At 39.0% G+C, this 21,980-nt stretch overlaps 1 protein-coding gene across 4 annotated transcripts in view; it reads right to left on the reverse strand.

Annotated features, from left to right (window-relative positions):
- Positions 1 to 21,980, reverse strand: part of ABHD17B (abhydrolase domain containing 17B) — a 53,813-nt gene that overhangs the window by 31,347 nt on the left and 486 nt on the right. Inside the window, exon 2 of one of the 4 annotated variants that reach the window (XM_023213282.3) lies at positions 18,041 to 18,137. The exons of 1 other annotated variant lie outside the window; for it this stretch is intronic. The gene's annotated coding sequence lies outside the window, so the exon portion shown is untranslated. Of the gene's footprint in view, positions 1 to 17,731; positions 17,827 to 17,847; positions 17,871 to 18,040; positions 18,138 to 21,980 lie in introns of those variants that run through there. 2 more of the 4 variants (XM_023213280.3, XM_023213283.3) reach the window with 2 other exon arrangements.

A 21,980-nucleotide genomic window follows, 5' to 3' on the forward strand; every position in this document is an offset into this window, starting at 1 on the left:
ACTTCTGTTGATTCTTAATCTCAAGTTCCTTTATGTAAGATTTTTTGTTTGATTTCGCTTCTCCCAAGCACTACCCCCTACCCCCTCACCCAAAGGTCTGGGGAAGTAAACTACACTTTCATGTATACTTCCACACTTACAGCAAACTAGGTCTGCTTTAGAATTATAGGTGGTTTCTTAAAATTCTCCTCGAAATTTAAATCATTGGTCCACATTTTCTAGCACTCAATATTAATAAAAGTGTCTACCAATCTGATTTTTAAAAAGTGATTCTCATCTCTCCCTGCAAAAATATTTATGAGATTTCCCTATATCCTTAGCTCTGAAATCTCATGAGACTATTATCTAAATGTGTGTTATTGTTTGTTCATTTTGTTTTACAGTTAATGGATCCATTTGATCTAAAGCCCTGAGACTTTATTTAGCTCAGATAATTTTTCTTCTATTTATTTCCTCTCCATCTTCTCTGTTCCACGTGGAATTCCTTTTCAGGAATCCTAGGACTACCCACTTTATCTATAAAGTTTTTCTTTTTGTTCTCTTCATTTGTGTTTTTCAGGTAATCCTTGTTCATCTTGGGTTTCATGCTGTTGGAAGGCTTCTTTCTTGACTGTTCATATTTCTAAGCAAAGAACTAAATTGGGTTTCCTTTATATTTGTGTAAGCCTATTGACCCAGAAGGCTTATAGTCTGAATAGGACTGACTGCAGAATTGGAACTTGGAATTCCTGTGCTAGAATAAAGAGGATTTTGGGGATAGAGTAGTCAGAGTCAGTCTGTCTCTCTCTCTCTCACCCACACCCTGTCTATAGGGCAAACAAATATGTTCTGTTTATCTCTTCAATGGCACCAGAAGATACTTTACAAATATTTGAGAACATAGTACAGCTTTAACTACTTGATCCAATAATGTAAATGAAAATTTTACCCAGTAAATTCTCCTGGTGAGATGCCAAAGAAGCCTTTGGACAGCACGATAGCATAGTGTAGTCCAAAAAGCATTAAGAATCAAAAGAGCTACAGCTTTCAGTTCTAGTTTTACTATTAAAAAGCTGGTGACTTTAGGGAAGTCAATCTCTTTATACCTCATTTTCCTTTTCTACAAAGTGAAAAGCATAAACTGATAATAAGGTTTCTTCTAGTTCTAAAACTTGGCAACTAAGATTTTCTCATAAGCTTCAGATACAATCTTCCACAGTATATAAAAAGAATGAAGAAATGTATAATTTGAAAAACTTCAGGTTTTCAAAGCTCTTCTTGTTACTAAAAACAAAGCTCCTGGCCAGGTGCGGTGGCTCACGCCTGTAATCCCAGCACTTTGGGAGGTCAAGGCAGGTGAATCATGAGGTCAGGAGATTGAGACCATCCTGGCCAACACAGTGAAACCTCCGTCTCTACTGAAAATACAAAAAAAATTAGCCAGGCGTGTGGTGGTGGGTGCCTGTAGTCCCAGCTACTTGGGAGGCTGAGGCAGGAGAATGGCATGAACCCGGGAGGCGGAGCTTGCAGTGAGTGGAGATCGTGCCACTGAACTCCAGCCTGGGCAACAGAGCGAGACTCCATCTCAGAAAAAAAAGAAAAAAAGCTCCCAAACAAGTACACAATATTTACCAAAATTAGTTAACATAAAATTTATAAACATAAATGTACATTTAGCAAATCAATTTGGAGGGGGGAAGGCACGTGATAAGGTGGGGGTAGCACAGAGGTGAGAGAGTAAGGGAGGCTGTCATTTCCTACAGCTGTTTTCCAAAATGAGTGGTTTTTGTATCTTGGTTATTGTAGGGAAATAATGTTGTGTTTTTTAAATGATGGTAAATATAGATAAAAGTTACCATTTCAAGTGTACAGTTCTATGCATTAAATACATTCACATTATTGTGCAATTATCACCAGATTTTACGTTTCATCTTCCCCAACTGTAACTCCGTACCTACTACACAATAATATCATTTTCTTCTCCTGCCAGCCTCTGGCAACCACCATTTTGTCTCTATGAATTTGACTATTCTAAGTACCTTACACAAGTGGAATTATACAGTATTTGTCCTTTTGTGACAGGCTTATTTCTTTGTAGCATGTCTTAGAATTTCCCTTCCTTTTCAAGGCTGAATAATATTCCATTGTACATAAAACAAACTGTTTTGTCCTTTGCATTCACACCACAACAATCAACACAGAATACTTCTGTGACCAGATGTATGAGAGATTTCCCCCAAAACAAGCAATCACTTCTGCTGCGGACACCAGGTGGGTGTCTTCCCACCCAGTTCAATTCCAACATTATCTGGCTCCCCACTTCCAATCCCAATCTAAAGCCCCAGGTTGTTTTACCTATGCTTCTGACTAACCGGCTATAAACTGGGGTTCCCACAACCTCTTACTCCAGTTCGATTAATGTGTTAGAGTGACTCACAGAACTCAGGCAGACACATTTACTTACCAGTTTAATATAAAGGATATTACAAAGGATACAGATGAAGAGATGTACAGGGCAAGGCATGTAGGAAGGGGATGCCACCCTCCACGTGCTTAGTCATCTGGAAGCTTTCTGAACCCAGTCCTTCTGGATTGTTAAGTAGGCAATGATTGATTAAATCACTGGCCACTGGTATCAACTTAACCTTCACATCCTCTCTTCTCCCCAGAGATTAACAGGCAGGAGTGAAAATCCCAACCCTCTAATCCTGCCTGGGTGTTTCTGGGTAAACTAACACCCATCCAATAGCTACCTAGAGGTGCATGGCTTTCAGTCAACTTATTAGCATACAAAGATACTTCACTGGCCAGGCTCGGTGGCTCACGCCTCTAATGCCAGCACTTTGGGAGGTGGAGGCGGGTGGATCACAAGGTCAGGAGATGGACACCATCCTGGCTAACACAGTGAAACCCCATCTCTACTGAAAATACAAAAAAAATTAGCTGGGCATGGTGGCAGGTACCTGTAGTCCCAGCTACTCAGGAGGCTGAGGCAGGAGAATGGCATGAATCCGGGAGGCGGAGCTTGCAGTGAGCCGAGATATTGTGCCACTGCACTCCAGCCTGGGCGACAGAGCGAGACTCCATCTCAAAAAAAAAAAAAAAAAAAAAAAAGGATACTTCATTTTGGAGATTCTAAGGATTGTAGGAGAGTTGTATGACACAACAAAAGAATGAAGATCAAATATATATTTCACAATATAATGCGTATTTTGCTTGTCCTTTCATCTACTGACGTTTGACTTATTTCTTGTTTATCAGTTGGTAACAAAATAGATACTATAACCAATTTGTATATGCACATAAAACTAGATTAAGGTAATAAATACATTAAATTTCAAACTTTTTAGATTTTTTAAAGACGGTGTCTCAGTCTGTTGCCCAGGCTGGAGTGCAGTGGCACCATTTGGGCTCACTGCAACCTCTGCCTCCCAGGTTCAAGTAGGCTCTGCCTCAGCCTCCCAAGTAGCTGGAATTACAGGTGCCCACCATGACGCCTGGCTATCAAACTTTTTAGAAGTTTTATCTTTAGTACTTGGGGCATTATTACTAAAAAATTAAATTGCAGTCTGTACATATTATTAAAAGCTACCTTTTAAAAGCATGGAAATGTATACAAAGGGCCCAGAAAGTCTTATTTCAAAAGGAACTAGACTTCTTGGGCTTCAAAATGTTCATTTTAGCCAGGTGTGGTGGCTCACGCCTATTATAATCCCAGCTACTTGGGTGGCTGAGGTAGGAGAATACTTGAGCCCAGAAATTTGAAGCTGCAATAAGCTATGATCACACTATGGCACTACTAGTCTAGGTGACAAAGTAAGACCACTGTCTCTTAAAAAAAAAAAAAAAAGTATATTTTTGATTGTACAATTAATCAAATGAACCACTTTGTAAATTATGTACTAACTATAAAGTCATGTTTGTCCTTATTAGTTTTGAACCATGTAACACACCCCTCCCCCATTGCATGTACTTAAATTCAAGTATACCTACACCTAGCAATGGCTGTCACACAGAAATCAATCAAAAGCCACTGCCGGCTGAGGTGAATTTTGTCAAAACAAATCAAACAGTATTATTATTGACTGACAAATCCAAATTCTCAGGTTTAAAACTTTGCTAGGTTAGAAAAGCCAGACTAGTGTTAATTTATCAAAACATATTTATGCAGCACTTACTAGGTCTTGCTCCAAGTACTTAAACAATCCTATGAGATAGATATTATTTTTTCCTCCCTCCTCCCACCCCATTTACAGTTGAGGAAACAGAAACATAGATAAGTTTAACTTATGCAAGACCACAGTGTTAGTAAATGGTAATGGTAAAGCCAGGTTTCATATTCAGCAGTTTAAGTGCAGTGTCAATGCTTTATTTTTTAAGATGGGGTCTCAGCTATGTTGACCTGGCTGGTTTTGAACTCCTGGCCTCAAGCAATACTTACACTTCAGCTTCTCAAAGTGCTGGGATTACAGGCAAGAGCTGCTGTGCCTGGCTTCCATACTTTTAATTACTGAGTTAGATTAATATGCGGGAATGAAATGTTTTGCTACAATGTGAATATGGAAAGAGGGTACAATGAGCCCAGTAGAAAATGAAAAGTAAGGATAAATGGCCCTCCCATTTCATATGCAAAAAAATTTATCAATATTAGATTAAAAAATGAAGGTGGGACAGTTGCTCAGAATATGTGAGATGTATTTGGGAAAAGAGGAGGGAAGTAGCCTTGGCTATTAGATGATAAAAAAGAAGTAAGCAAAACCTGGACTAACATGGACTAATAGCCTTGGCTATTAGATGATAAAAAAGAAGTAAGCAAAACCTGGAATAACATGCTTTTGTTTAATTCTTAAGTTTCTGAGATGTAATTTTAAAGAAAAAACCTGATGTATTAACAGTAGTCACAAAATTTGTGAAGATTCCAGGAAGTCTTTGGACATATGCTAATATTGAAGCATCATATATAAAAAATAGTATCTGAAGTGACCACCAAAACTGCTCTCAAAAATGGCATCAGTTTGCATAACATCTACACAACCAACCCACGGGGATTTATCATTGGATTAACTTTGCTATCTTAATTAATATAGGTGAGACTGTGTTGGGATGCTGATGGCACTGCATCTAGAAACTAATCTGGGAACAACTGAAATCTTGAGTCATCTCTGTCCTGTTGCTTCCTGACTAGATTTTCCCTTCAATTTTGGGGGCTTGGCTACATGGTTCACTTGACTTTTAAATCACCCCCCAGCTCCATTCTCTGAGACACATAAATCACAGACCTCACCCCTACATTAAATCCAGGCTTCTACTTGCGTAGGGCCGGGGGAAAAGAGAATAATGCACTAGACAGAGAGCCAGGTAAACTGGCTGTCTAGTATACCTTGGTTAGAGCAGAGATGAGTCACCAGCCTGGGAATCACTACAGATGCACTGACCCTGTGTGGCTTCTAACTGAAGAGGATCTGAAGTCAATGTACATTCTTACTGAAATGAAGCATAATTACAATTGTGTTTGTATTTCAGGGTAACAGGCCATAAACAAGGATGGGCCACCTAAAATGCCTCCATTCTAACTAGCTGGGTCCAAGTCCATCCCCCTTTTATGTTTCATTTTAGACTTCATCTTCCTGAGAATAGCTACTCTTGGAATAACTAGAAGCCATGGACATGGAAGACTCCTGAGCACTGGGAAGTTTTATAGACCTTGTGTTCATTCAATGGGCACATTACAGTGAGATCAAAACTCATCATTAACGAGTGGTAGTGAGTGGACAAGTGCATAAATATGTTACATAGGAAATCTGCCCTAGAGGAGGTCTGGGAGAAATCTTGAGAAGCAGCATGTATTTTTTAGCGACTACTGCGGCTGTTTAATTAGAAATCATCAATCCCTGATAGTCTACTACGGGAAGTTCTATCCTCTCTCTCCCTATAATGTCACCAATGTATTTATGGATTTCAGAGCTTGTCATCAGGAAGTGTTCTTAGACCTGGAAGCCAAGAAGTTATAACTTCTTAAGGAATTTGACTGGACCAGTACTTACTTGCCTAAAGCCTATGTCCTGGCCAAAGAGGGTATATAATTGTGTTTCAGGCTGAATTATGTCTTTGCAACTTACTCTCAAGATTATTCTGCCTTCTGTAGAATACCAGTATGGAAAAAGGAGGCCATCACCCAGTATAGATTTTTCTATACTGGGTGTATAATGTAGCCAAGCCCCCAAAATTGAAGTACTACATTATCTTACTTTGTAAAGTCTGCAATTTGAAGAATGCATCAAGCTCTTCAACCTCTGTAACACCAATCTGTCAATGTTCTAATACTTAATAAACTTTCTTATCAATATCTTCTACCAGAAAATGTCAATGTCTCAGGATAATATACTGTATATTGCTCTCAGACCTGACTTTGGACAAACCCTTATTTGGATGGTTTGGAGCTAGGTACTATTTAATCCATTCCATGCAAAATCACTTAATGTGCCAATAGCTTGGGGTCAAACCTAAAAATTACCTTAGAATGCAACAGGACTATTAAGAGTCTGTGGTTCATGGAAAACTCCTGAAATTACATGTAAAATTTTGGGACAAAAGGTCCAAAACATTTAATAACAGACTGACTTGAAAACTACTTTCTCAAAATTCTGGAGGTTAAGGTATATTACATTTTCATTTTAAGCTTCTCAAGCTTTACCACTCACCCAATCTAGAACAGCTATAATATCTTAATTTCTATTTAAAAAGCTAAAAAAAAAAAAAAAAAAAAAAAAAAAAAATAAAAAGCTAAAAGAACCGTTCCTTTTTGCATCTATCTAATCTGTGGTTAAGATGGATATTTCCAGTGCTGTGTAAGATATTTCTGTTACAAAATAAACCAGGTTGAATCTTTTTTTTTTTTGAGACAGAGTTTCGCTCTGTCGTCCGGGCTGGAGTGCAGTGGCCGGATCTCAGCTCACTGCAAGCTCCGCCTCCCGGGTTCACGCCATTCTCCTGCCTCCGCCTCCCGAGTAGCTGGGACTACAGGCGTCCGCCACCTCGCCCGGCTAGTTTTTTGTATTTTTTAGTAGAGACGGGGTTTCACCGTATTAGCCAGGATGGTCTCGATCTCCTGACCTCGTGATCCGCCCGTCTCGGCCTCCCAAAGTGCTGGGATTACAGGCTTGAGCCACCGCGCCCCGCTACCAAGTTGAATCTTAATCTACTCATATCTTGATTCAGTGAATGCTTATTCTGTCCCCAACTTCACTTCTATATGATTAACATTCTCAGCTGTAGAGAGGAATTTCTGCATTGTACTCCTGACTTCAATTTCTTTTTTTACCTTTTAGAATTGCATAAAATTGCAGACTACAAATGTAGTAGCAGACTTCTTATTCTTGCCCTGAAAATATATCTACATAAGGGCATTAAGAAATATCCCTAGTTCTGTCCAGTGGGGGTTCAAGAGAACTTGGTCAAGATATTAAACTTCTAAAAAATATCTGGAGTTCTTGGTAACTAAGAAATTCTGATGAAGGAGGGTTAGAATTTCAGCCTGTGAATAAAAAAGATGCCAAATTTGTAGCATAAGGCTTCAGCTTTTCCTAGTGGAAACGCTGTTTAAAAAGTCCTCTGATGGTTATTACAGAGTCAACCAAATAAACAGGGGTCTATACATATACAGTTCTATCTTCTACCAATGTGTGCACGCCCACACACACACACACACATATATATACCTTCTTAAAGACATAGGAGTGTCCCTCTCCTCACCTTTTCAAAGACAAATGACAGAATTAAAAGGGAAAATGGGATAAATGGACATAGAGAAAATTGATTAAACCCCTGTATAGGTTTTCATGTTGTGCAAAAAATATCCTTTTTTCTGAGCTGAAGAAGCTGAATTTGGTTAGGAAATGTCATCTCTCTCTCCTAGCAGCCCTGGGGCTGATTATATGCAAAACCTCTTAGAATAAGGGTTAAGATGTTCAGTGGTGGGTGCCCAAAAGGAAGTACAGAACAATAAGAAAATGTTTAGGTCCCTCATGGGAGACACATGAATTTATAACTAGAAAGAATTTTAGGTGCCAGCTAATGGCTAATAAATCGACTGTCCCCTTTTTACTTAAAGATTAACCCAGGAAAAGTTATAGAAGTGGCAGCTCCAAGAACCTATAAAACTAATTAATAATAGTTGGCTTAGAGGGTTTCAACCACTTCATATCGTTAAATTTCTTGTAACCTTGCTCTACATTAAGATATAAAGTCATTCTGCAGGCCACGCTCAGTGGCTCATCCCAGCACTTTGGGAGGCCAAGGTGGGAGGATCACTTGAGCCCAGGAGTTCAAGACCAACTTGGGCAACATAGTGTACAAAAAATAAAAATTAGATGGGTGTGGTGGCACACGCCTGTGGTCCCAGCTACTCAGGAGTCTGAGGTGGGAGGATTGCCTGAGCACAGGAGTGGAGACTACGGGGAGCCATGATCATGCCACTGCACTCCAACCTGGGCAACAGAGGAAGACCCTGTCTCAAAAAATATAAAAAATGAACATAAAATGAAGCCATCTTGCAAAGAATTTATTTCCCAAAGGAATTTATATTCCTCATTTAACTATCGATCCCTTTTCCATATACTGTATATGATACATTTTTAGTAGTGATATGGGGAAATTACAACATTCACGCAGTCTCAATATAAATGCAATACTCTTTAACTCTCTTTACCTAGATGTTGTAACATGTCAGTAAATCCTTACTAATGTGGCCTTCAGTTTGCCCAGTTTGGCTTGCTGCATAAATTGTCATCTCTACCACTTCCTTTTCCTTTGGCTGCAGCTGTTTCCCTTAATCATATGCATCTGTTAAGTAAAGGTTTGAAGAAATAGCACTACTCTTAGATGTGTAACAAACACTTGTTACTTGTGCTTAAAACTTTTCCAGCCTCAAAAAGTTTACATTTCACCACTTTCTTCAAATATGGAAATTTTGTCTTTTCATACATTTTTTTCAGTAGTGCGTAAGAAGAAATGGAATAAAGATTTCAAAGAATAGTCTAGATGCCTAATATAAGAACATAAGAACAATATATTTAACAGATTGGGAATTAATGTTCTGTAGGGTCTTTTCATCAATAAAAAATTAAGGGCTATTTAATGTGGACTAGATTTTAAGCTTTCAGAAATCAGAAGACAGTAGAGATCAAGAATTAGGAAAGACTTTGTGAGAGAATTAGAACTTCAGTTAGATATGACTTCCCAAAACAGACGGAAAACCTTCCAGGCTTGGAGGATAATGTGAAAAGTGAGAAAGAACAAAAAGCATAGGGTGTATGGTGGAAAGGAATTAAAAACATGGGAGGCAGGCCGGATGCAGTGGCTCAAGCCTGTAATGCCAGCACTTTGGGAGGCCGAGACGGGCGGATCACGAGGTCAGGAGATCGAGACCATCCTGGCTAACACGGTGAAACCCCGTCTCTACTAAAAATACAAAAAACTAGCCGGGCGAGGTGGTGGGTGCCTGTAGTCCCAGCTACTCGGGAGGCTGAGGCAGGAGAATGGGGTAAACCCGGGAGGCGGAGCTTGCAGTGAGCTGAGATCCAGCCACTGCACTCCAGCCTGGGTGACAGAGGGAGACTCCGTCTCAAGAAAAAAAAAAAAAAACATGGGAGGCCGGGCATGGTGGCTCACGCCTGTAATCCCAACACTTTGGGAGGCCGAGGTGGGTGGATTACTTAAGGTCGGGAGTTCAAGACCAGTCTGACCAACATGGCGAAACTCCATCTCTACTAAAAACAAAACAAAAAATACAAAAATTAGTTGGCCATGGTGATGCATGCCCGTAATCCCAACTACTCAGGAGGCTGAGTCAGGAGAATCGCTTGAACCCAGGAGGTAGAGGTTGCGGTGAGCTGAGATCGCACCATTGCACTCCAGCCTGGGCAACAAAAGTGAAACTCCATCTCAAAAAAACACATATAGGAAAGGGCGGGTTTAGATATATGAGAAATTTAAAAACAAATCTCTGGCTGGGAGTGGTGGCTCCCACCTATAATCTCAGCACTTTGGGAGGCCGAGGCAGGTGGATCACTTGAGCTCAGGCAATTGAGACCATCCTGGGCAACATGGCAAAACTCTGTCTCTACCAAAAAAAAAAAAAAAAAAAAATTAGTGAGGAGTGGTGGTGCACGCCTGTAGTCCCAGCACTGTGGGGGTCTGAGGTGGTGGATCACCTGAGGTCAGGAGTTTCAGAGCAAGCCTGGCCAACATGGTGAAACCATATCTCTACTAAAAATACAAAAATTAGCCAGGTGTGGTGGTACGTACCTGTAATCCCAGCTACTCAAGAGGCTGAGACATGAGAAAAGCTTGAACCCGGAAGACAGAGGCTGCAGTGAGCCAAGATTGCGCCACTGCACTCCAACCTGGGCAACAGAGCAAGACTCTCAAAAAATAAAAAAAAGAGAGAGCTGCGTAGCAAGAATACAAGCAAATACTGTTTTCGTTTTTTCTTTTAAAGAAATGTCCTAGGGTAGGTCTGAAAAGTATTTTAGCCAAAGCTGATAGAGAACAACGTTTCCGAAGTTGTATGTCAAGTAATGCAACTGGGGAAGAGTGGGATGGAGGAAAGCAGAAGATGAAGATGTCTGTAAAACATTGAGGCAAATTCTTAGGGATGAATCTCATAGGCTGGGCCTGTAGTTTTTATTTGGTAGTCTATACGTCTAGGGTATCTCTGGTGTAAATACTTCTTCGTAATAAGGAAGAAAGCAGGCATTTAAGACGGGTGGTTTGCTCACCCTTACAAACGTCGCACATTAGGTTACTACATGGTCTTGCATACCATTTTAGGTAGGGATCTCATGGACCCTGTTATTAGATGAGTTAAATATATCTTTGATAACATTACTTGGATCTGTAGGAAATACAGGAATTGTGGAAGGAGCACTAGCCCAAGAGTTGGAAAATGAAGGTACTGGCTATAATTCTATTTAAATGAGCTCTATGCCCCCTACTGCCTCAATTTTAACGTGAAAATAATGCACTATGAGACATAGAGCTTCTCTGGCAAAATTATACTAAATCCTCCCTCTTCTCTGTAAACTGCCTATTTTGGGGATATCATATCCTATGTTAACATTATCTTTATGCAACTAAATATGGCTCTCTTCCTGCCTTGTCCTTACAGGAAGAACAAACAAACAAACAAAAAAACACAAAAAATCTTTAATTCTACATTCCATTAAAAATACTGAGAATATTTTTAAAATTCTCTAAATGACATTCCTAAAAGAAAAGTAAATTCTTTAGGAGCCTTACTAAAAACAAGCCAGAATAGTACCAGATAGGCAGGAAATTTTCATTGACTTTAATATCTTAAAAGTCTAGGCCAGGTGCGGTGGCTCAGGCCTGTAATCCCAGCAATTTGGGAGGCTGAGGTGGGTGGATCACGGGGTCAGGAGATTGAGACCATCCTGGATAACATGGCAAAACTCCTTCTCTACTAAAAAAAACACACACAAAAAATTAGCCGGGCATGGTGGCGGGCGCCTGTAGTCCCAGCTACTCGGGAGGCTGAGGCAGGAGAATGGCATGAATCCAGGAGGCGGAGCTTGCAGTGAGCTGAGATACCGTGCCATTGCACTCCAGCCTGGGCGACACAGCGAGACTCCGTCTCAAAAAAAAAAAAAAGTCTAAATCCCAAAAAAGACAGTTCAATTGAAAAGTCAATTTATGTCACCTTTAATTATAATTAAGAACAAATGTAATTCTCTGAGTTTATTAAGATTGCCTTTTCTATCCTTTTTGTATTAGTCTCTCACTATGAGGAAATGAAAGGACAAAGCAGGGTTACATAGAATAACACAACAGAAAGAACAACTCAAAATGTGCGAGTAAACACAAAGAAAAATATTTGAGTAAATGTGAATTTCTTCCATTCATATGTTCTCCTAATCTACAATTTATTTTCTAGATGGCCTACAAGGTGATTTCCTGCTTGAAAACTCCTTGATGTCTTCTCTCTCTACTTGTAAAAAAATCAAGGTCAGGGATGGTGGCTCATGCCTGTAATCCCAGCACTTTGGGAGGTTGAGGCAGACAGGAGTTCGAGACCAGCCTGGCCAAAAGGGTGAAATCCTGTCTCTACTAAAAATATAAAAATTAGCCGGGCGTAATGGGGTGTGCCTATAATCCCAGGATTACTTGGGAGGCTGATGTGGTAGAATCACTTGAATTCATGAGGCTGAGGTTGCAGTGAGCCAAGATTGTGCCACTGCACTCCAGTCTGGGCAACAGAGCAAGACTCCATCTCAAAAAAAAAAAAAAAAAAAGAAGAAAAGAAAAAATCAAACTTTTCCACAGGTCGGTCCTTAAACACCTTGTGTTAAGTGGCTTTTTCTTACCCCTCCAACCATATCTTAATACTATCCCCACCTCATCACTAGGGTTACAGCCCCTCTCACTCACCATTTTTCAGTCTCTTGAAAGCATGAAGCTGTTTCCACATCAGAGTTCACGCACACGCTTAAAATTTTTTTGCATGTATCTGTATCTAGATTCTTCTTACCGTACCTGAATCTTTTTTTCAGAATCAAACCTCTTTACTTCTCACTTACCAATATTCCCTGTTGGGCCCAAAATGAATTGTAATATAACATCTCTCATCAACTTGTAGGATCATGACAACCTCTTAACAATTTCGAAGTATAACAGGTATTTTTCAATCTTCAACTTATACAGGATCACTTTATAGCATTTAACATCGTTGTCCTTTCCTTCCTTCTTGAAATTAACCTTCAATCTTGGTTTCTCTGATGGTTTCTTCAAACTCTTTTTTAACCTATTTATTTTTATAGATTGGTCTTTTGTCTTCCTCTTTTTATCTCACCCAAACCTACTGCTTTAACTACCCTTTATACTACAATGTTACCTAGATCTAAAAATCTAAATCTCTAAGGTTTCAGGTCTCTCCCCTTAAACTCTAGACTCTGAAATATCTCCATCTGCATTTCACTCTTTCTCCATCCCCCTCTTCATTCCTCTCATTCAATTAAGGTCTACTTCCTATGGACCTCTCTGCAAACCTCTTAGCCTCATTTTAGCTCAACCACTTTTCAATGAATGTTATAAAATCACTCACTAATATCTATTTCATACCCCTCTAATCCGTGCTCTACACTGCCACCAGTTGATGTCACCTTCCTGTTTAAAATGTTCCAATGGGACTTTCAAGCTCTCTTAAATAAGTCTAAATTCTCTGGCATGTGATACATGATTCCCCCACCCTCCTTGGTCTCTAGCCTTATTTCTGAGCATTTTCCTATTCAATTTTCTATTTAACATGCTGTTCCTCACTAAGAGAGGTTCTTTTTTGCTTCTGTGACTTATCACGTATTGTTCCTTCTTTGTTGATAAAATTTCCCCAACTCATCATTCCTCCTTCAAATAAATGAAACAACTTTTACTAGCTTTTAAGCCTCTGGCAAAAACAGTCTCCCTTGACCCGTGCACATGCTGATTAATTTAGATAATCTCTTTAGTGATACTTATTTTGGTTTCTGGGTGCATATGTATGAATTAGGTTGTGAAGCAAAATGTATTTTTTTATAGAATCTAACGAAAAACGGAAAGTCATTACCCTAGTGGTATCAGAACACCCTTTATATATGTAAAGTCCTGCTTCTGGCTATTATCTCATTACCCCTACCTTCCACCCCCCCCCCCCCCCTTCCCGTTTTTTTTTTTTTTTTTTTTTTTCCAGGCTAGTCAAATGAAGCAGTAGAACTGGAGAAGGAACAAAGAAGTCTGTAGCAGGTTGTTACCAATTAGTTGTAAAGGGACTGTGATCAGCCCCTAACTCTTTGATTAATAAAAGCGACAATGAGGTCTGTTAAAAAGCTCTGAACAAAATGTAACTTGTAGTGTTTCAGATGTAGGCTTGCCAATACAAGTTACTAAATGACATTTTCTTTGCTAATAACTGATGTGCAGAGAATAATCATTACTTTCAGGGATTGGGTCCACAGAGCTAGAGTGAAAAATTATCAGCACACCAGGCAGGATAGTAATCAGAAACAAAATATCTAGGTCACAATCTGCAAATGACATTTTTGGGAAAAGTTTATTATATGAATTATTTCCATTGATTTTCATTTTCAAAACAAAATTTTTAAAAAAAAATCTAAATTCAGAAGCCAAACAAGTTTGACATGATTGACAATGTCTTTTATTTTTGTTCCTGGAGGCACTTGCTTTACTTCAAGTTTCTTGGGATTGGAGTGGAGACTCGGCTGCACCAAGTAAATGAAGTTATTTCAACCCCCTTTCTTCACTCTGATCTACATTAGGCATATGCTATGCATTTTCTAAATCCTACCCTTTTAATGTGACTACATCCTCAACATAAATCTTAAATACTCTGATAAGCCATAATTTTAAAAAGTATTTATCAATATACAGTATTTTTAAGTATAAAGGCCTCTAATTATTGCCATCCTTTTTTTTCACTGATAGATAATATTTTATCTATTTATGGGATACATGTGTTTGCTACATGCATAGAATTTGAACATCACCTCAGACACTATAAGAAGCTTCTCATGGGGAAAAAACTGAAAGTAAGGTCATAACTAAAATATTAATTGCTTGTTTGCTAGTGGTTTTCCAATAATCTATGTATTATTGCTTTTATACTTTAGAGAGTCCATTTTAACACTGGTGAAAGAAAGAAAGAGAGAGAGGGAGGGAGGGAGGGAGGGAGGGAGGGAGGGAGGGAGGGAATACAATCAAATGTAATCAGATTTGATCCAAATTCTCTGATTTCCTAGGTTTCTATGCCATTAGCAACTCAGTTCCTTCAACTCCAAGATGATACACATCCATTACCTTCATCACAAAGATGACATGTGGTAATTAATGGGCTAATACCTGTAATACAATCTGAAGCTCTAGCATAAAGACATTCTATAAGTACAAAACACTTTCTCAATAAATCTGCATGAGATGATTTTCACATGAAAAAAGGTTTACGGTTTATCTACAAATGACTGTATGTTAACAAAATAGATTTACTGCAATGACTGGTTCTTTCCATCAATGTTTTAGAATGAGTGAGATAAGTATTTATCAAATAATGACACAGATAATTATAGACCGTAATAAATGCTATGAAAATACAGAGTGCTATGAGAACAAGGTGGGGGCCGGGAAGTAGGCACTTTTACTTGTTATATCTTTTAATCTTAATAATACTTTTCTCAGGTTATCATGAAGAAATCAAGAAATCAGGTTAATTAGCGTGTCAAGTTCACACAGCTTAAAGGTGGGGAGAGCCAGGAACACAGGTTTCACTTAGAGACCATATTCTGTCCACTCTTCCAGTATTTTGTTAATATCTGCATTGCTAATACTCTCACTGATTGCATTTCTCTGCTCATTCTCCTCTTCTCAATGAGGCCTACCCTAAACACCCTATTTAACAGGTTCAACTAACTCCTTTGGTCCACCTTACCCCTCTCTATGTTTTCTTTTATTCCAAAGCAGTTATCACTTTCTAATATATTATTTTATTTGTTGTGCATATTATCAGTGGCCCTCTGGTAGGTGATAAGCTCCAGGAAGTTAGGGATCTTTGCTTGTTTTGCTCATAGATGTCATTCTCCTACTCCCATCCCCAGAATAGTGACTGGTACCCAGTGGACACTGGCCCAATTTTCCTTTCCTGTTTTTCAGCTTTAGCTGTATGCAAGAACTTGTTTAATCATTCTCACTTTTAATTACTAGGAAAACAAAGAAGTTTGACCCTATATCTGAGACAAATTTATATTCAAATAACATTTAAATTTAGTCTGAAATTCTATTCTGTTAAAAAAAAAAAAAGGTAGGGTCATTAGTATCATTTTAAAAATCCTAGCCATAATAAAAAGTGATGAAAAGACATTTCAAGCAAACTCTGAAATGTGGAAGATGCAGATGAGGATCAATGATGAGTTTAAGAGTGTCTACTCACATTTGATGATGCTATAGTGGCTAAATGTGAGACATGGATGAAACATAAGAATCAGAGTACACTAAAGTAGTAACTGCTAAACCTTAGGGATTTCAAAAAACAGGTAAAGTAAAAAAGAGAAAAGTTGGAATGAAAGAGATGTCAAATTGTAATTTTGCAACAAAGGGATGTTAAGAACTAAAAACAATTACTATCACTGTAATTTCATCAGAACATCTTAACATAAAAAATTACCTAATTTCAGAATAAAGGGCAGTTATTTTTATTAAGTAAATTTAGATCCATGAGCACCTCATTATATAAAAACAGTTCAACATGAATTTAAGATCTAAATGTGAAAACTCTTAAAAGATGCTCTGAAAGAATTTTTATAACCCCAGTATAGAGAAGGCTTTAAAAAGAATAATACATTTGATATTAAAATTAAAAAAACTTCTAGTCATTAAAAGACAACATATTTAAGTGAGAATTATGCTAAAGAATGGAAGAAGATTTTTTTTTTTTTTTTTTTTTTGAGATGGAGTCTAGCTCTGTCCCCCAGGATGGAGTGTGGTGGCACGACCTTGGCTCACTGCAACCTCTGCCTCCCAGGTTCAAGCGATTCTCCTGTCTCAGCCTCCAGAGTAGCTGGGATTACAGGAGCCCACCACTACACCCAGTTAATTTTTGGTATTTTTAGTAGAGATGGGGTTTCATCACGTTGACCAGGCTGGAAGATATTTTTAATGCCTACCAAATATTATTACAAAGAATACATTTTAAAAAGATGCAAATAAAAACTACAATGAGGTACCATTTCATACTCCCCAGAATGGCAAAAATTAATAAAATAGTACTACTAATATTTTTGTACCTTCTAAAATATCTGGAATGCAAACAAGAAGATCCTCTCTCATGCATTATGGACTGGAAGGTGTACTTTGTAGAGAAAACTGACAGTTATCTAATAAAGTTGAAGATATTTATACCCTATGGTCTAGCAATCTACTACCAGATTTATAAACCAGGGCAATCTTTCTCAATGACAGCTTTTGGCTGCTACATTGAATGAGGGGCACTACTAAACACAGGCAAGGAATGGGAGGCACTTTTCTTGCACAAAGAAAGTGCTGCTCAGATTGGGCGCAGTGGCTCACATCTGTAATCCCAGCACTTTTGGGAGGCAGGGGGCGGGGTGCGGTGCCACGGTAGGCAGATCACTTGAGCTCAGTTCAAGACCTGCCTGGCCAACACGGTGAAACCCTCGTCTGTACAAAAAAAATACAAAAATTAGATGGATGTGGTGGCACACGCCTGTAGTCCCAGCTACTCGGGAGGCCGAGGTGGGAGGATTGTTTGAGTTTGCGGGAGTCGAGGGTTCAGTGGGCAGTGATCATGCCACTACACTCCAGCCTGGGTGAGAGTAGAATCTGTCTCAAAAAAATAAATAAATAAATAAATAAATAAATAAATAAATAAATAAATAAATAGTGCTGCTCCATGCCTCATGACTTGAATATTCTGTCGGACATTCATAGAGGGGAACAGAAAGACGAAAAAAAACTCACTAATGCCAGATAATTCTAAACAGGATTTAATACCAAGTTTATTTGTATAGTTTTAACAAAGATGAAGATTTGTTATGAGTGCAACCATTGTGTAAAGAGGTAAGATTGCACTTTTATTTCTGTTTAAACTTTTCTGAGGATAGTTTGTCATTTCAGAAAATCATTTTCCACCAATGACAGTCTCAGCATTGGTACTTGAATGGCTAACTCAACATACCTGTCATAATCTGTAGCTGTTGTATTGATGGAGACACCACCCACTGGTACAAAGTGTCTAATTACTACTATTTCTTTTAGCAGCGCTTCTTATATTTCAGTGCGTACATACATCACCTGGGAATCTTCATAAAATACAGCATCTGGCCAGGCACAGTGGCTCATGTCTGTGATCCCAATGTTCTAGTGCTTTGGGATACTGAGGAGGGAGGCTCACTTGAGGACAGGAGTTCAAGATCAGCCTGTGCAGTATAGCAAGACCCTGTCTCTGTAAAAAATGTAAAAATTAGCCAGGCGTGATGGTGCATACCTGTAGTCCCAGACACTCAGGAGGTTGAAGTGGGAGAATCCCTTGAGCCCAGGAGTTTGAGGTTACAGTGAGTTGTATGACTCCAGAGATTCTGTCTCTTACGTTATTTAAAAACAAAACAAACAAACAAAAAAAAAAAAACAGCATTTGCATCAGTAGGTTAAAGTCTGACGCCCTGCATTTCCAACAAGCTCCCAAGTGATTCAGATGTTGCTGGTCCACCATTACACCTGGTAGCTAATCTTGAATGTAGTCTTGAGCTCAAGCATTTACAAAGTGAAACACACATTACTTTATTACAAATTTTTCTTATTTTATTAAGGCCATTGCTTTCTTTAAAGTATGAATATAGATTATTATGAAGTTCATTTTAGGATAGTATTGAAGGAGCTATAAAATATTTTCTTTCTTTTTTTTTTTTTTTTTTTGAGACGGAGTCTCGCTCTGTCGCCCAGGCTGGAGTGCAGTGGCAGGATCTCAGCTCACCACAAGCTCCGCCTCCCGGGTTTACGCCATTCTCCTGCCTCAGCCTCCTTGTTTACGCCATTCTCCTGCCTCAGCCTCCCGAGTAGCTGGGACTACAGGCGCCCGCCACCTCGCCCGGCTAGTTTTTTGTATTTTTTAGTAGAGACGGGGTTTCACAGTGTTAGCCAGGATGGTCTCGATCTCCTGACCTCGTGATCCGCCCGTCTCGGCCTCCCAAAGTGCTGGGATTACAGGCTTGAGCCACCGCACCCGGCCCTATAAAATATTTTCTATGAACATGGGATATAGTTAGGGTCAAGAACCACTGCCCTAGAAGTCTTACACAACAGATACCTAACATACACAGGAATATTCCTTATAGCACTGTTTAATAGCAAACAAGTGGAAACAACAAAAATGACCATCAACAGAAACCTGACATAGTTATATAACACAGCACATACCACCTAACAGTAAAAGTAAATAAACTAGAGCAACCTGAATAAACATAGATAAATCTTGGCCAAGTTGTGTGAAGAAAGCAAGCTAAAGAAAGATATCTGTATTTAAATAGTCTTAAGACAATCAAAATAAAACTATATATATAATGTTCATAGGATAAAGGTACGTAGTTAAGTACAAACGTGGATATAGCAAGGATGCATGTCAACTTTGGGTCACTGGTTACATGTGGGGGGAAAAGGGAATAGCATTTAAGAGAGATATAGCATACCAAGGACACTTCATTATTTTTGTTTTTGTTTGTTTTCCTCAGAAAGAGTTTTGCTCTTGTTGCCCAGGCTGGAGTGCAATGGTGCGATCTTGGCTCACCACAACTTCTGCCTCCTGGGTTCTAGCGATTCTCCTGCCTCAGCCTCCCAAATAGCTGGGATTACAGGCATGCGCCACCACACCTGGCTAATTTTGTATTTTTAGTAGAGACGGGGTTTCTTCATGTTGGTCAGGCTGGTCTCGAACTCCCGACCTCAGGTGATCTGCCCGCCTCGGCCTCCCAAAATGCTGGGATTACAGGCGTGAGCCACTGAGCCCGGCCGGACACTTCGTTTTAATTGGTAGTTTTGTTTAACTGGGTGATGGGTATATGGATATTCATTACATTGTATGGCACCAACATTTATATTGCTATGTTAGTTGTCATTTCACTAGGACAAAACTCTTAGGCATGAAAAGGTGTTTGGAAAACACTGCTCCAAAGCAAAGGATTCAGGACTAGAGAAGACCCAGGTTTAAGCCTCGATTCTACTTCTTACTAATTGCTTAGCTTTAGGCAATTGAAATAATTAACTTATCTGGGCTTTATTTATTTCATCTGTAAAAATTCCACAAACGGCCAGGTGCGGTGGCTCACACCTGTAAACCCAGCACTTTGGGAGGCCAAGGCGGGTGGATCACCTGAGGTCAGGAGTTCAAGACCAGACTGGCCAACGTGGTGAAACCCCGTCTCTACTAAAAATACAAAAATTAGCCGGGTATGGTGGTGGGTGCCTGTAATCCCAGCTACTCAGGAGGCTAAGGCAGGAGAATCATTTGAATCCAGGAAGCAGAGGTTGCAGAGAGCCAAGATCACGCCATTACACTCCAGCCTGGGCAACAAGAGCAAAACTCCGTCTCAAAAAAAAAAAAAAAGCCACAAACTCACTTTCTCTCTCCAACTCGACAGGCCAATGGGGCAATGTATGTGAGAAATTTTAAACAGTAGGAAGGGTAGGAGTAATTTTCAGAATTAAGAGCAAAACTTTGGATAAATTAGAAGTAAAATCTACCAGTAAATAAACCAACCAATAAAATATACTCTATTTTCTTGTCATCACTGCTTCTGAAGATCTTAACACCAATCTTAATATGGAAGAAATTTTAATTCTTAAATAATGGCATAGGGACAGTCATTCTCCCTATCTTTATGCTAACTGTTCATCAAAGGAAATCCACAATATCAAAACAAAATAAGAGCACTGCATTAAAAAGCATTCTCATTTAACATATATCAACGGTCACATAACCAGAGTAACTGTTGCCTATATGGTTCTCACTGACCTTTTTTATAAAGTGAGCAGGTGGCACATTTTATTAGCCCTATATTACAGATGGAGAAAACTGACTCAGATGTGGGATAGCGTGCCTGGAGTTGTAGACCAATTCAGTGAAACTTGGAACAGACACTAATTGCTTAATTCTTCTGTGTTCATTAAGCTACTAAAAACATTATTTTTTCATGATGTTTTTTGGTGATTTTGTTTGTCCCAGGAAACAGAAAAGTCTTTGTCAGCAGTCATTTCATAAACATTTCAAAATGGGCAAAGATACTCAAGGAAACAAGCTACTCATCAACTAAAGTACTGCACACTAAGGGACAAAATTAAAACTGCCTAGCCTGCTAAAAATCTAATCCTGTCCTTGCCAATTAACCTTATTAATATAGAGTAGGAGAAAAGAGAGGTCAAAATATAGGTGAAGGTGCCATTCATTTCCTCCTGGATTTCAAATGATATGACAATTACTGCACAACAGAGATTTTTACCTCTGCTGTTCCTTAAGTAACACGACCCCTATTCTCCAAATAAAAACTTTACAAGTTGGGCAGTCTCAAATTAGAATACTAGCAATCATGAGAATTTTCAAAATTCTGGCTATCATTAGATGTCACCTAACTGAAATTCATGCTATAAACATATGTAGGGAAACTATGGGAAAAAGTTCATTTTAATGTAAATTTCCCTGTTAATCTAAACACATTAACGTTATTACAACATGTATCTGACTTTCTACTCCGACTCATGAGGTATTATAGTTTCATATGTTGGCACAATATCTACAAAGATTTATTAGAGGCATAAAAAAATTCCAATGAATCATCTGTGGATCAAGCACCATATATCACAAAAAGTATTAAGCAAGAACACAGTTCATAAACAGCGAAATTTAAAGGTCACCCTCCCTGTATTCCGTTATTCATCCTTTTGCTTACCAAATCAACCTCACCCTGACTTAAAGCGTCATTTACAGAAAATTCTCTTCTGGCATTGGCAGAAATCTCACCAAGGATCAAAGATCTGAACTTTTTTTTTTTTAAAACAAAAACCCCAGGTTAAATACACTCTTTCCTTTACGAAAGACCCCACACAGTACAACCTAATTTGACATAACTTTGTTTCTGGGTTTAAAAAAATCCCAAACAAAACCTTTAAATTTTCCAATTCAAAAACGATTCCTGATAAGCCTACCTTAGAGTTCGAAAACAGGTAAGATTAAAGTCCAACCATCTAAAGAAAAAGAACCCCACGACAGCACCACCGGAATACACAAATCGCCAAGCCCCGTGCAGATTCAATCTAAAATCGCGCCTGACAGAGCTATAAGGACATTCAGGAGAAAGCTTTTAGGCACCGCGAATCTCTCAATGCGCCAGGGAGGGGAATGGGAACCTGACCCCATCTTTTCATCCACTGAGAGAAAA

Source organism: Piliocolobus tephrosceles, chromosome 14 (assembly GCF_002776525.5).
Source record: "Piliocolobus tephrosceles isolate RC106 chromosome 14, ASM277652v3, whole genome shotgun sequence".
In the NCBI taxonomy this organism is placed as follows: Eukaryota; Metazoa; Chordata; class Mammalia; order Primates; family Cercopithecidae; genus Piliocolobus; species Piliocolobus tephrosceles.